Source organism: Biomphalaria glabrata, chromosome 1 (genome assembly GCF_947242115.1).
Source record: "Biomphalaria glabrata chromosome 1, xgBioGlab47.1, whole genome shotgun sequence".
Lineage (NCBI taxonomy): Eukaryota > Metazoa > Mollusca > Gastropoda > Planorbidae > Biomphalaria > Biomphalaria glabrata.
In genome coordinates this window covers 88,932,165-88,944,423 of record NC_074711.1, presented here as the reverse complement: position 1 = coordinate 88,944,423, position 12,259 = coordinate 88,932,165, and the positions used below count along the sequence as shown (strand labels likewise).

At 37.7% G+C, this 12,259-nt stretch overlaps 1 protein-coding gene across 2 annotated transcripts in view; it reads right to left on the bottom strand.

The window, feature by feature from the left end:
• The window catches only part of LOC106073993 (neuronal acetylcholine receptor subunit alpha-10-like), a 204,246-nt gene extending 193,301 nt beyond the window's left edge, over positions 1 to 10,945 (bottom strand). For both annotated transcript variants that reach the window (XM_056018433.1, XM_056018430.1), the window contains exon 1: positions 10,794 to 10,945. The gene's annotated coding sequence lies outside the window, so the exon portion shown is untranslated. The remainder of the gene's footprint in view (positions 1 to 10,793) is intronic.
• Between the last annotated feature and the right edge of the window lie 1,314 nt (positions 10,946 to 12,259).

Genomic DNA, 12,259 nt, shown 5'->3' with positions numbered 1-12,259 from the left:
GGCTCGGGGGTTTGACCTCTTTGGGAGCCCCTGCATTTTGCGTAATATTTAATATTTAATGTAAAAAAATACTCATTTGGCCCCCCCCCCCCCAATAGAGCGGGAGCCCGGGGGGGATTTTCAAATTCTCCCCAACTCCACCCACCCTGGCTACGCCACTGAATGTTCGCCTTTGAAACTGTAAGCCTACGTGCTTATACTGTACATGTTTATAATATTTTACGCTGGAAACCATTTATTAAAGCTCACAGCACTTTATATAAGAAATCCTAATAAACAAATTATTTAAGACATAAAATTATCAGTCGATCAGACTTCTTGTTAGTTCTGGTTTACCATTTTTACTACCATTGAAAATGTATTAACTATCATACTACAGACGAGACAGAAGAAATCTACTCCCTATGAGAGGATTTAGTATCTGGCTTGTCACGTGGTTAGCACACAAAACTGTCGCGACAATGGTCCCGTGTTTGAACCCTAACCGCTGCCAGGTTTTCAGCTAAGATGTAATAATATTCATTTTTTTTAAGGAACTTTCGAAACGTACGCTATAATTTGTATAAAATATCCATAAACTGGGAACAGGGAACTCAAATATCTTCTCTATTCCTTTACAGCATTGCCTCTTTGTTATGAATAATTAAAGCTAAAACACGTGAGTACATTACACCCAGCTCTCTAATCGTTTGCCACAGAAACAGATGACCTTAACTTCATCTGCCCTATAGATCGCAAAGTTATGAAAGGGGGAACTATATTTTATTTATTAGGAGTTTCACACATTTCTTATTCCATACGGTAGGACGAATTCCTGCAAGTTCTCCTTCTTCCCTAATACCATTAGAGAATGGAATCAGCCAGGAAAACCAAAGACTTAGCAGAGTTTAAGTCAGGGGTTCTCAACCTATGGGTCGCGACCCCTTTGGGGGTCGATTGACGATTTGCCAGGGGTCGCATAAGACCATAGAAAAAAAATGGATTGTTATTGTCTACTCTTCTATTGCTGTGTGTGTGTGTGCGGGGGGGGGGGATTGGGTCGCGGCAGAGTGGGGGATGGTAAAAGGGGTCGCCGAGCATAAAAGGTTGAGAACCGCTGGTTTAAGTCATTGATAAACATACATGACTAAATCGACACATGAAATGCGTAGGACATAATTATCTTCTTTTTTAAAAGTAATGTCTGTAATCTATAAAAAAGATGTATAATTATGCCATGAAGGAAATTCAACTTAAATTTGAATCATAGGCTATTGCGGAGAATTCCGAGCTATTGACTACAACTATATTCTTACTACATTTTGAAGTAGCTTACACAGTATCCTTAGAACAGGTGATAGGTGAGAAATTACTTGAAATTAAATTACCTGAGTAGCTACCCCCCTGTACATCGGCATAGTCATTACTCGTCACTTAACACACAATAATTCATTTGAAGTATACGGTTAAGTGTTAAATTAATTGTGTATCTCTTTTGTCTGTTCGTCCGATGCCTGTCTGTTTTTTTTCTTTGTCTCTTTGTGTTTTCTCTGTCAGTTAGACAAACACAGAGAATCAAATTCTATTTCTCATTATCTTTAACGTTTATTTAAATAGCTTTTAAAACTAATTTTTATTTATGTTTTCTCCCTCTGTCTCTCTTTTTCTCTTGCTTTCTCTTTTCTCTTGGTTTCTCTCTCTTTCTCTTTTTTTTCTCTATTTCTTTTGCTTTCTCTCTCTTTCTCTTGTTTTCTCTATCTTTTCTTTTCTTGTTTTCTGTCTATTTCTTTTGCTTTTGTTCTTTTGTTTTCACTCTCTTTCTCTTCCTTTCTTGTTCTTTTTATCATGCTTTCTCTCTCTCTTCCTTCTCTCTCTTTCTCTTCCTTCTCTCTCTTTCTCTTGCTTCTCTCTCTTTCTCACCCTTCTCTTTTTCCCTTCCTTCTCTCTCTCTATTCCTTCTCTCTCTTTCTCTTCCTTCTCTCTCTCTTGCTTCTCCCTCTTTCTCTTGCTTCTTTTTCTTTCTTTTGTTTCTCTCTCTATCTCTTCCTTCTCTCTCTTTCTCTTGCTTCTCTCTCTTTCTCTTGCTTCTCTCTCTTTCTCTTGCTTCTCCCTCTTTCTCTTCCTTCTCTCTCTTTTTCTTCCTTCTCTCTCTTTCTCTTGCTTCTCCCTCTTTCTCTTCCTTCTCTCTCTTTCTTTTGTTTCTCTCTCTATCTCTTCCTTCTCTCTCTTTCTCTTGCTTCTCTCTCTTTCTCTTGCTTCTCCCTCTTTCTCTTCCTTCTCTCTCTTTCTCTTGCTTCTCCCTCTTTCTCTTCCTTCTCCCTCTTTCTCTTCCTTCTCTCTCTTTCTCTTCCTTCTCTCTCTTTCTCTTCCTTCTCTCTCTTTCTCTTGCTTCTCTCTCTTTCTCTTGCTTCTCCCTCTTTCTCTTCCTTCTCTCTCTTTCTCTTGCTTCTCTTTCTTTCTCTTGCTTCTCTCTCTTTCTCTTGCTTCTCTCTCTTTCTCTTCCTTCTCTCTCTTTCTCTTGCTTCTCCCTCTTTCTCTTCCTTCTCTCTCTTTCTCTTGCTTCTCTCTTTTTTTCTCTCTCTTTTTCTTTTTCCCATCTTAATCTATGTATTTTTCTATTTCATAATATTCTTTTTTTTTTCGCTTTTTTCTCTTATTTTGTCTATGATCCAACATGTGATTTATGTATTAAGTTTTGTCCTATTTTTTAGTATAACTTCTATGTGCATATTAACTAGAGGACTTGAGAAGTGACATTTTAAAGTAATTTTTCAATCAACTTAAATTTGGTTGATGAGAAATGTCAATGCTATTCTCTCTGCTTTCCTTTACAATAACGAAGTGATTGCGTTTGCCTTATTCATTACATCAGTCATGTTCTCTATCAACCAATATTTTAGGTGATTTCATCTGAGGCTACTCTTTACACCAAAACAGCTTCGTTGGTTGCCTGAGTCAGCCAGGAAACCTATCATTTGGCAGAATTTATGTCATTTATTAACATGCATGACTAGGTTGACCTAAAAGCACGATTAGGACATAATTATATATATATATATTTTTTGGAAATAACGTCAGTATTTAATAAGATAAGATAAGACAAAGAATTCGGCCATGTAGACGAATAATTGACAATGACGTTAACTAAGATAGTTAGAAGAAAAGTTCACACTAAGCTAGTCACTAGTGCAGTCAATCTTGCAGGAAGATCTATCTTTAAATTAGCCCAAGTACTGTGCACTCTTCAGACATTAACTATGCACTAAAGACGGTTCCATTGAAAAGAGAAACAGCTGGGTTTTTTTAAGCTTTTTTTTTTTTTTACAAAGAACTTATATTTACGAAAAATCTAACTAATGCCCTTTTTTCTTGGAATCTCCTAGAATATCATTATTGTTAGCTGCAATATGTAGATTTCTTTTAGATCTAAGCCAGGGGTTCTCAACCTGTGGATCGCGACCCCCTTGGGGGGTAGGGGTCGATGGAGGATTTTCCAGGGGTCGACTAAGACCATCGAAAATATGGATTGTTATTGTCTACTCTTCTATTGCTGTATGTGTGTGTGCGGGGGGGGGGAAGGGGTCGCGGCAGAGAGAGAATTGTAAAAAAGGGATCGCCGATCTTAAAAGGTTGAGAACCGCTGATCTAAGCCGTTATCGAGTTGTTGAAGATACTGTTGTGAATCTAAGGCATGACTAACCCTAAGGCAACGTAAACAAACAACATTTAGTCACGTGATCTTATTGATAAAACAACGAAAAAAAAACTGTCACGTGACAACCATCATGAATTAAACATGAGATCGTAAATTATATAGAAAGAGATAGAGAACCACGTGGCTAAATGTTGTTTGTTTACGATTGGTGAATGAGGTCCATTAAACGGGCCAATTTCCTCACATATTTTGACCAGTAAACCTAGCATTTATTACGCTGAACTGGAACGGTCCGCTATAACGCACCCCTTCCCCCTTTTTTTTTTAACTACAACAATGAAACGGGCCGCATTTTGACGATTCCTTTTACATAGTTTTGACTCGTAAAATCTAGGTCATTTAGCGACTAAATCACATGACTGATCCAAACGAATTGATACTATTGGACTTAATATAAGCTTTGTTGTTTTGTTTTTGAATTTTGTTGTTGTTGTTGTTTGTTTTGTTTTGTCGTAATGCAGGCCGTGGGACGAGGGCAGGAAATGTATTTTTCCCCTGCCAAAAAGATTTGGCACCACTGTCTAAGACATAGTGAAGTGGTGATACGAAATTGGAAACTCCCGACGGAATTGATTCAATATAGTGTTTGGGTCTGAAGTAGACAACGTCCAGGTCAAGACACTTGCATTTAATTACGACATCAAGTGGTTCATGTTTTTGTTTTTACAAAACTTATATTATGTCACTCTGTCTGTCTGTCTGTCTGTCTGGGCGGATTATTTTACACGTTTTACATCATTCCTCATTTTCTCAGATCAAGTTGAAATTTCGCACAATTACTTACAGTCGAAGCTTATATTATCTCACTCTGTCTGTCTGTCTGGGCGGATTATTTTACATGTTTTTCATCATTCCTCATTTTCTCAGATCAAGTTGAAATTTCGCACAATTACTTACAGTCGAAGCTTATATTATCTCACTCTGTCTGTCTGTCTGGGCGGATTATTTTACATGTTTTTCATCATTCCTCATTTTCTCAGATCAAGTTGAAATTTCGCACAATTACTTACAGTCGAAGCTTATATTATCTCACTCTGTCTGTCTGTCTGGGCGGATTATTTTACACGTTTTACATCATTCCTCATTTTCTCAGATCAAGTTGAAATTTCGCACAATTACTTACAGTCGAAGCTTATATTATCTCACTCTGTCTGTCTGTCTGGGCGGATTATTTTACATGTTTTTCATCATTCCTCATTTTCTCAGATCAAGTTGAAATTTCGCACAATTACTTACAGTCGAAGCTTATATTATCTCACTCTGTCTGTCTGTCTGGGCGGATTATTTTACACGTTTTACATCATTCCTCATTTTCTCAGATCAAGTTGAAATTTCGCACAATTACTTATAGTCAAGACACGAATCAATGACAAAATTAACCAAATTGTTAATCAATTAATGGTAATAAATTAATTGTGTTTTTATATAGAAAAGGTGGAGATAAACCTAACAATATTTAGATAAATGGCAGTGATTGTGCGGCGTTTTCCGTTAGATGAACTTTTTCTTTTTTTTTTTTTTTTTTTTTTTTTTTTTTTTTTTTTTTTATAATTTGCTTGTTATTTACACTTTTTACTTGTGTTTGAAATCAGCGGTATAGGGTGACCAAGGTGAAGGGTGACCAAGGAAAATGTTAGAGAAATCCTGAATATGGAAACCAAAACTAGACCGAGAATGTAAAATTAGACTGTGAATGTTAAACTAGACTGTGAATGTGAGACCAGATTAAGAATGTGAAACTAGAATGTGAATGTGAAACTAGACTGAGAATGTGAAACTAGACTGAGAATGTAAAACTAGACTGAGAATGTGAAACTAGACTGAGAATGTGAAACTAGACTGTGAATGTGAAACTAGACTGAGACTGTGAAACTAGACTGTGAATGTGAAACTAGACTGTGAATGTGAAACTAGACTGTGAATGTGAAACTAGACTGAGAATGTGAAACTAGACTGTGAATGTGAAACTAGACTGAGAATGTAAAACTAGACTGTGAATGTGAAACTAGACTGTGAATGTGAAACTAGACTGTGAATGTGAAACTAGACTGTGAATGTGAAACTAGACTGTGAATGTAAAACTAGACTGTGAATGTGAAACTAGACTGAGAATGTGAAACTAGACTGTGAATGTGAAACTAGACTGAGACTGTGAAACTAGACTGTGAATGTGAAACTAGACTGTGAATGTGAAACTAGACTGTGAATGTGAAACTAGACTGAGAATGTGAAACTAGACTGTGAATGTGAAACTAGACTGAGAATGTGAAACTAGACTGTGAATGTGAAACTAGACTGTGAATGTGAAACTAGACTGTGAATGTGAAACTAGACTGTGAATGTGAAACTAGACTGAGAATGTAAAACTAGACTGTGAATGTGAAACTAGACTGTGAATGTGAAACTAGACTGAGAATGTGAAACTAGACTGTGAATGTGAAACTAGACTGAGAATGTGAAACTAGACTGTGAATGTAAAACTAGACTGTGAATGTGAAACTAGACTGAGAATGTGAAACTAGACTGTGAATGTGAAACTAGACTGTGAATGTGAAACTAGACTGTGAATGTGAAACTAAACTGAGAATGTAAAACTAGACTGTGAATGTGAAACTAGACTGTGAATGTGAAACTAGACTGTGAATGTGAAACTAGACTGTGAATGTAAAACTAGACTGTGAATGTGAAACTAGACTGAGAATGTGAAACTAGACTGTGAATGTGAAACTAGACTGAGAATGTGAAACTAGACTGTGAATGTGAAACTAGACTGTGAATGTGAAACTAGAATGAGAATGTAAAACTAGACTGTGAATGTGAAACTAGACTGTGAATGTGAAACTAGACTGTGAATGTGAAACTAGACTGTGAATGTGAAACTAGACTGTGAATGTGAAACTAGACTGTGAATGTGAAACTACACCGAGAATATGAAACTAGACTGAGAATGTGAAACTAGACTGTGAATGTGAGAATGGGGAGAAAGTGAGACAATCCGGTGATATGAGCTTGACCTTTACTCTTATTTAAATTGTATTTGAATTTTTATAAAACGCCATTTCCTGGTCGAATTCAAATGTGTCTTACAGAGACAAAATAAACACTGACATGAGGTCAGACAGGAAATGATGTCACAGATAGGCACGAGCTGAGAGACAATGACGCTTAAACATTTGTTTTAAAGAATTATTGCACACGCACACGCTCTCTCTCTCTCTCTCTTTCTCTCTCTCTCTCTCTCTGTATGTGTGTGTGGTGTGGTGTGCGAGCCCATTTCCAATGATTGATGATAGAATATGCTGCCTGATTAATTCAACTTAGCCACATGAGGCTTTCGTCACAGTCTCAAACAAATGAATACTTTGTAAATCTAATATATGAAGTTTTTAAATTGCTCCTATTAAGCATATCTTACATGCTTCTAGAGCCTCATCGCTCAGAGCGCCCTGGTTCAATCTGGACATGTATATGTGTGTGTGGGGGGGGGGAGAAATATCCGGGAGAAGGTTTCCATGCTGCCCTTCAGCGCTCCGCAAACACAACTGAGCTCCACTCTAATTCCAACTTTTTTGGTCTTCATTGGCACGCAAACTCCAGCTCCTTACTAGTTAACCAAGCGATTGAGCCTACTGAGCCACACATTCCGCATGCGGTGACCGAGAGAGACGGCGTAGCGAATGGTACAGATATATGTACGTATGGCTAATACATTAAACACACATCGTTACGCCAAAATTGAAGATAAAGTTTCGCACTAATATTAGTACATACAAATCAGTACAGCAAGCAGTGGCGTAGCTAAGGATTTAGGGGCCCCGGGGTTCTTGACCTCATTAGGGGCCCCTGCATTTGACATTCGAAATCATGACAAGAGATCATAGCGTAATATTTAATGTAAAAGCAAATTTCGGACACTCATTTGGGGGGGCCCCCTTCAAGTGCGGGCCTTGTTGGATTTTCAAAATCAGAACCCCCTCCCCCCACCAGTTAGCTACGCCACTGCCAACAATGAAGAAAAGAGACAGACAATCAAAAACATCTTCAAGTCATCATGGAAGATGAAGTTTTGCATGAAATTAATCCATACATAAAAATCAGTAAGGACAAAAAAAAAAGCGACAGACAATCTAAAAGTTTGAGAAACTAAAATCTTATAGCGACCAAACAGCTGGCACGAGAGTAAAAGTAAGAACAAGAGAAAAGAAGACAAGCTGTCGCCGAATCGGAAGACTCGGGGAGGCTGAGAAAGTCACTCGTCAACACGAACAGAAACTGATTGATGTTGACATCCTACAGAGGAACATCTGGGGACGCCGCTAGAGACAGGGCCTGAACAGTCCAGGCGAGGTGATGACTACAAGCTTGAGGGGAGGGGCGGGGGGCGTGGGGTGTAATCAAAGGACACGAAATATAAGAGACTGTTTCAATACCTTTACAAAAAGTATTTGACATCAATAGGTCAGTAAACTCTACGAACTTACAGCACACAAATTGGACACATATCATTCTAAATATATACAATTTAGTATCTCAACATTTTTCCCGAATAAGCTGTTCTTTCTTCTTATTTCAGAGTTAATAATTTAAATGCTAAGCAGATAACAAATACTTATAAACACTATAAACAGCTAGGGTGGGGAGGAGAGGAGAGAATTTGAAAATCCCCCCGGGCCCCGCTTGAAAGGGGCCCCCAAATGAGTATTTTTTTTTATATTTAAAATTAAATATTAAGCAAAATGCAGGGGCCCCCAAAGAGGTCAAGCCCCCCCCCCCCGGGCCACCAAACAATGGGAAATTCCTAGCTACGTCCCTGACTATAAAACAAAATCTATAATTAAATATATTTCGTATCCTCAGCAGGGGCGACCTTTGTTAATTACATATTAATCATTTGATTTTTTTTTTTAAATCTATACTTTTTTTTTTTAATTTTTGTAAGTAGGTCATAATTCTGTAATTTACGGTAAAAAAAAAATTTGTAGTGCGGGAGAACTGTTATAGGCTGTTCTGAAACGGTTGGTCCAAAGAATTGATTGCTTTGTTAAGAGCTGTTTTGCCAGTCTCTCATTTCAAGGATGCTAATAAATGAATAAATAAAATAAAAACCATTAACAAGTTAGTGGTTGGCAATGAGAACTTTCTATTGTAGGATGCCCAAAAAAGTATTCAATGTAATCTAATGCTGGCTGTTTCATTGAATATATAAGGACCACAAAGTGTCGAGGGAGAAGCGTGTCATTTAAAAGTGTGTGCAATATTTGTAATGGGGGGGGGGGGGAGAAGGGTCGTTATAATGCCGGCAGACCAGAGGGCTACAACTGATGCAGGGCCGGTCCTAACCATTGCGGGGCCGTATGCGAAACTGATTGTGCGGGGCCCTGTCTGGGCGGGGATAAGCATAATGTCAAAATTAAAATTTTGTATTAGAAAATATATTTTTTTCTTTGCAATAAATTTTTATTGAATGAAAGCTGACGATGCCGTTTTTTTTTTATCGCGCGTGAAATTGGCATCCCAAAATGACAATTTAATCAATATTTCAGGATTTTTTAAATGAGTTTTCAGGAGATTTTAATAATTTCCCGAGATTTCCAGCACTTTCGTATATTTTGCAATTTTAGGAGATTTCCAGGAGGTCCTGGAAAATCAGGAGGCCGTGGAAACCCTGTTATTATATATAAGTGATAATGGTTTAATTTAATAATTTACACCTAGAATTAGCTCGGGGCCTATGAAAGTGCGGGTCCCACTGCGGCCGCATAGGTTGCAGTGGCTTAAGGCCGGCCCTGAACTGATGGACCTCAGAACTCTACGGTTTGTATTAGGGGTTTCAATCATAACAATACACTCTTCTAGTTCCATAAAGATCGAGAGAAACTTCCCCTACCCTATACAAAATGTGAACACTATATGAAGCGTTCAATGGAAGACTATTGGATATATTGATATTTTGGATTTGAATTGGTCTAATAACAAAGTAATCCATGCATGTTTAGAGTCTTCTATTCGTTTTGATTTGTATTTTTTGGAAAGTGACTTAAACTGAAATTTTAATAAAAATTATTTTGGTCTCGTGTACATTTCAAGCTATACAAAGCTCTGCGCTTTGGTCTGTACTGGGTCTGTGGATGGAAAGAGTTTCTTTGTCTTTTATGTCGATGGTAAAAATATTAACGAACCTGGGGTCCTGGGTTCGAATCTCGGTGAACTTTGCGATTTTGAATTTCGGTATTTTTAGGGAGCCCCTGAGCCCACCCACTCTCAAATGGGTAAAGGCGGTTGGTCGTTGTGCTGGCCACATGACACCCTGCTCTTTAACCGTTGTCCACAGAAACAGATGGCCATAACATCATCTGCCCCATAGACCGCAGGGTCTAAAAGGGGAAACTCACTAAAATATTAAAATAGTGAACTAGTGAGAGTGAAGATTGGAAATTGTATGTCGTCGGTTGTCTTAATGCAGCAAAGTCTGAAAGAGCAATATAATCAATGCAAAGGAACTAGGGTAAAATGCATGAGTTTAATTAATTTAATTAAATATGAAATTATCCTTTTTTTTTAAAATAAAATTACAAAAAAAAATTAATTTAAACTGATAAAGAGCTGATCTCACGTGAGCGTCAAGAAACATCAAATAAATTAACTCTTTCTCTACTCACTGACGATAACAACATTGATTTGACCCCATTAAATTAACGTTTGGTTTATAAACTAATTTGTATTGGGTAAAAAGAGCATGCTATTCCCCTGTAATTTAATACCAAATATAACATTTTTCTGACCACTAACACAAAAGTTATTGAAGTTTAACAGGCTAGTGAAATACACATGAGAAAATTATGAATAATTCAATTAGAAAGTGGAAAATAGTTACGGAAAGAAAGAGTTAATATTAAATATTATCATGTGAAAAAAAATATTAAATTTCTAGAACAAAAAATAAGAAACAAGAGTATTTGAAAACATCCATGAAAAAAACAATACAAACAATAACACAGACATTTAACAGTTACGGAAGAAGGTCTAACATGTGAAAGTATAGACCATACGAGATGAAGAGTACATAAATAATAAGAAGAAAGGAAATAAAAAAAATTACCTTTACAAACAAATACACTTGTTGTTACGTAAAATATGGGGGTGAAAAAAATCCACAGGTTATGGTCCGTGTGTAATCACTGTCAACATCCACGAGCTTACGTTAGGCGCGTGCTGTTTACGGCACGCGCGAGGATTCGAATCGCTGGGAATCCCACTCACGGACAGTTGTGAAACCTTACTCCCCCTCCCCCCGCACCCCCGTAAGGGAAGGAGGGATGAGAGAGAGTAGGGAAAACAGAATGCGCTACGGAGAAGAATAAAAGTCGAAGAGTGCGATGGACAGGGAGATATAAAGAGAGGGAGAAGAAAGAGAGGGAGAAGAAAGAGAGGGAGAAGAAAGAGAGGGAGATATAAAGAGAGGGAGATATAAAGAGAGGGAGATATAAAGAGAGGGAAAAGAAAGAGAGAGAGATATAAAGAGAGGGAGAAGAAAGAGAGGGAGATAGAAAGAGAGGGAGATAGAAAGAGAGGGAGATATAAAGAGAGGGAGATATAAAGAGAGGGAGATATAAAGAGAGGGAGAAATAAAGAGAGGGAGAAGAAAGAGAGGGAGATATAAAGAGAGGGAGAAAAAAGAGAGGTAGATATAAAGAGAGGGAGAAGAAAGAGAGGGAAATATAAAGAGGGAGAAGAAAGAGAGGGAGATATAAAGAGAGGGAGATATAAAGAGAGGGAGATATAAAGAGAGGGAGAAGAAAGAGAGGGAGGTATATAGAGAGAGAAGAAAGAGAGGGAGATATAAAGAGAGGGAGGTATATAGAGAGAGAAGAAAGAGAGGGAGATATAAAGAGAGGGAGGTATATAGAGAGAGAAGAAAGAGGGGGAGATATAAAGAGAGGGAGGTATATAGAGAGAGAAGAAAGAGAGGGAGATATAAAGAGAGGGAGAAAAAAGAGAGGTAGATATAAAGAGAGGGAGAAGAAAAAGAGGGAAATATAAAGAGGAAGAAGAAAGAGAGGGAGATATAAAGAGAGGGAGAAAAAAGAGAGGTAGATATAAAGAGAGGGAGAAGAAAGAGAGGGAAATATAAAGAGGGAGAAGAAAGAGAGGGAGATATAAAGAGAGGGAGATATAAAGAGAGGGAGATATAAAGAGAGGGAGAAGAAAGAGAGGGAGGTATATAGAGAGAGAAGAAAGAGAGGGAGATATAAAGAGAGGGAGGTATATAGAGAGAGAAGAAAGAGAGGGAGATATAAAGACAGGGAGGTATATAGAGAGAGAAGAAAGAGGGGGAGATATAAAGAGAGGGAGGTATATAGAGAGAGAAGAAAGAGAGGGAGATATAAAGAGAGGGAGGTATATAGAGAGAGAAGAAAGAGAGGGAGATATAAAGAGAGGGAGGTATATAGAGAGAGAAGAAAGAGTGGGAGATATAAAGAGAGGGAGGTATATAGAGAGAGAAGAAAGAGAGGGAGATATAAAGAGAGGGAGGTATATAGAGAGAGAAGAAAGAGAGGGAGATAT